Source organism: Papio anubis, chromosome 9, assembly GCF_008728515.1.
Source record: "Papio anubis isolate 15944 chromosome 9, Panubis1.0, whole genome shotgun sequence".
Classification (NCBI taxonomy): Eukaryota; Metazoa; Chordata; class Mammalia; order Primates; family Cercopithecidae; genus Papio; species Papio anubis.
The window spans coordinates 12,492,433-12,496,365 of NC_044984.1; the positions used below are offsets into that span (position 1 = coordinate 12,492,433).

The 3,933-nt window shown below is 48.0% G+C and overlaps 1 pseudogene across 1 annotated transcript; it reads left to right on the top strand.

Annotated features, from left to right (window-relative positions):
• The first annotated feature begins 224 nt into the window (after positions 1-224).
• Positions 225-3,570, top strand: LOC101005643 (annotated as a pseudogene). The gene has a single exon (XR_634479.4). The product of XR_634479.4 is annotated as a 5-hydroxytryptamine receptor 7 pseudogene (transcript).
• The last annotated feature ends 363 nt before the right edge of the window (positions 3,571-3,933 follow it).

A 3,933-nucleotide genomic window follows, 5' to 3' on the forward strand; every position in this document is an offset into this window, starting at 1 on the left:
TCCCCGCTAGGCAGCGCTCCCGCGTTTCACGCAGCGGCCGGGGGTCTGGGACTGGCGGAGCCCGGAGGCCGAGCCTGGCGCTCCCCAGCAGCCCGCGCAGGCCTCAAGCTGGGCCAGGCGGAGGTGAACCCGCGAATTGAAGCCCCGGGGCCGAAAGCCGGAGCCTGTGGGGGCCGGGGGGGGGGGGGGGGGGGGGGGGGCGGCTTCTTGGGCAGCGCCGCACGGCGGCGCGGTGATGGATGTTAACAGCAGCCACCCGGACCTCTACGGGCGCCTCCGCTCTTCCCTCCTGCCAGAGGTGGGGGGCAGGCTGCCCGACCTGAGCCCAGACGGTGGCGCCGACCCGGTCGCGGGCTCCGGTACGCCGCATCTGCTGAGCGGAGTCCTCGAGGTGACGGCCAGCCTGGCGCCCACCTGGGACGCACCCCCGGACAATGCCTCCGGCCGCGGGGAGCAAATCAAGAAAGGGCCGAGAAAGTTGTCATCGCCTCAGTCCTGACGCTCATCTAGCTGCTGACGATCGCGGGCAACTGCCTAGTGGTATCTCTGTGCGCGTCAAGAAGCTCCGCCAGCCTTCCAACTACCTGATCGTGTCCATGGCGCTGGCCAACCTTTCGGTGGCCGTGGCGGTCATGCCCTTCATCAGTGTCACCGACCTCATCGGGGGCAAGTGGATCTTTGGACACTTTTTCTGTAACGTCTTCTTCTCCATGAATGTCATATGCTGCACGGCCTGGATCTTGACCCTGTACGTGATCAGCATCGACAGGTACCTTGGGATCAGGAGGCCTCTCACGTACCCTATGAGGCAGAATGGGAAATGCATGGCGAAGATGATTCTGTCTGCCTTCTCTCCGCCTCTGTGACTTTACCTCCCACTCTTTGGTTGGGCTCAGAATGTAAATGATGATAAGGTGTGCTTGGTCAGTCAAGACTTTGGCTACACGATTTACTCCACCGCAGTGGCATCCTAATCTTCATGTCCGTCATGCTTTTCATGTACTACCAGATTTACAAGGCCTTCAGGAAAAGCGCAGCCTAACACAGGTTCCCCGGCTTCCCTCGAGTGAAGCCAGACAGCAGCAGTCACCCCGAATGGCACAGTGAAGTTCCAGAAGGAGGTGGAAGGGTGTGTAAACCCGTCGAGACTCCTCAGGCATGAAAGGGAAAATATCTCCATCTTTAAGCTGGAATAGAAAGCGGCGACTACCCTGGGGATCATCGTCCGGGCCTTCACCCTGTGCTGGCTACCCTTTTTCCTCCTCTTGACAGCCAGACCCTTCCTCTGTGACACTGCCTGCAGCTGCATCCCACCGTTAACGGAGAGGATATTTCCATGGCTGGGCTATGCAAACTCTCTCTTTAACCCTTTTATGTATGACTTCTTCAACCGGGACCTGAGGACCACCTATCACAGCTGGCTCCAGTGCCAGTACCAGAAAATCAACCGGACACTCTCTGCTGCAGGCATGCATGAAGCCCTGAAGCTTGCTGAGAGGCCAGAGAGACCTGAGTTTGTCCTACAAAACTCTGACTACTGTAGAAAAAAGTCATGATTTGTGACTGAAAGCAGGATAATGGAGATGAAATAAACAAGGCAAAATAGAGGTGGAAACAGAAGAAAGTCATTTGCCAAGACTGCAGAATGGAATGTGGCTTCTGTCCTTTCTTAGGATGGCTAAAACGTGACAAACAGGGTGACCTGATGTACAAAATATCTTATGAGGGAGATGGTGACCTCTCCTTTTTTCCGTGGATCAGTGTTATTTTGTGTTCTCAGTTTAAGATAGCAGATCATCTCAGCAGTAAGCACATTGACAGAGTTGAGTTCCAGAAAGGAAGCAGTTTCAGGTTCTTAGCACATGTCCAAATCCATGCAAGTGCAAGAAAGTTCCAATGCACACTTCCCATGCTTCGGAGTCTAGGTCTTGTGGTGAATATTCGGGAATCATTCATGAGACAGAATGTATTTTGTTGTGTGACAGAAGGGTTTACCAAGCAAACCGTGGTAAGCATAGTATTGAATATGTTGCATGTCCATGTTAGAAAACAGAACCCAGTCATCAGCTAATACAAATGATTTCCCAGAGCAGTGTTTGTTTCAAGCTTCTGTCAAACAGTTTGGCTTTTCTGCAGGGTCCCTGTAACTTCCCCACTAATGTACTTCTTTGTTAACTCCCTTATTGTTATGGTGTAGCTCAGGAACAGGTCTCAGGATGGAGAGCAGCATACAACCAGAGCAAAGCTTTTTCTTGTGCTCTGAAGGGTCCTGAGACGTGAGGGGGATGCCTTCCATGAGGATTTTTATCTCAGTGAAGTGCGAGAGCTACCCAACTGTATTGTCATTAACATGATTATTGGCATGTTTTTGACTCTCATTTTTCACAAGGGTGCAGTGGGGCCATGGACCATCCCACAGGATGGTCCATAACTGTAAGTTATATAGAGAAAGTGTGGGAATAATGGGTTGTCCATGAAAAGTTGTGATGCTTCTGGAGATGGGGACATAAACATGTTCATTCTTGTTGAGCAGCATTGTATTAAACCAAATTGTGTGAAGCGGAAGTCACCTGAACCACTCTTGGGAAATGCTCCAGAACACCAGTCTGTTCCTTCTAGATACTTTGTTCTCTGTATTTATTTTTATTTTTTATTTTAAGGCAGTGTCTCACCCACCCTGTCTCCCAGGCTGGAGTGCAGTGGTGCGATCTCGGCTCATTGCAACCTCCACCTCCTGGGTTTAAGTAATTCTCCTGCCTCTGCCTCCCAAGTAGCTGAGATTACAGGCACCTGCCACCACACCTGGCTAATTTTTGTATTTTTAGTAGAGACGGATTTCACCATGTTGGCCGGGCTGGTCTTGAACTCCTGACCTCAGATGATCTACCTGTCTTGGCCTCCCAAAGTGCTGAGATTACAGGTGTGAGCCACTGTGCCTAGCCTGTTCTCTGTATCTTAAATCAATTGTGTGCCAAAGCAATTCTGTCCCGTGACTCCCACCCCTACCCAGCAACAAATGGTAGACATGAAGGGCAGGTAAGGGAACAGAAAAGGTCTCTCTGCAGATATATATATATATATATATATATATATAACCAACTGTGTAATAAGTATGAGCTAAGGAGACAGAAAGTAGATGAGAAAAGAAGAGTACCTATACCTACAAGGGGAAAAATGAATGCAATCCTTTATTTGATAAGAGATAACTGAAAGAGAATATTATTTTTCTACAATAAAGCAAGCTGCCCTCTCAGGATAAAGTGGAATTTCGACACGGATTATGGACTTCTTCCAACTCTCATTGACATTGCTTCTTACCACACATGGGGAAGGGCTGCCTTTCCTGAAATGGGAAGAAGGCACTGTCCTTTCAGACAAAGCTTGTACACATTCCTGAACTGCAGATTTGCTAATGTGACCGTATATACTTATATTCATAATTAAGTGATTATTTATGATCAGATACATATTGTCAAACTTGAAAATGTTTTATCATATTACATCAAATAAAGTCTATTTGTAGATGAAAAAATTAAAAATAATAAAAAAGGAGGAAATTGATGCTCAAAATAATTAAGTAACTTTCCCAGGCAACAACTAACGTGTGGCTTGGTGAGGATTTGAACTCATGTCTGTGGTGTCAGCATCCATAATGCTTTGTACTCTGTCACTCTGGCTTTTCCGATCTGTATCTACATCTACATATGGCACTGCTTTCCAAATACTCTCTGAATGTTCAGCTTCCCCCTTGGACTCACTCCTTGAAACTGACTTCTTTGAAAGTGTCCCTCAAACACTGTGTCCATGAACACTGTGTGGTCCTTCTGTTTGACCTCTCTTGTCGTCTCATTTGTTCTAATATTCTGCCTACATGAGGATTCTTTCTCTTTTCTTTCTTTTTTTTTTTTCTTTTTTTTTTTTTTGAGATGGAGT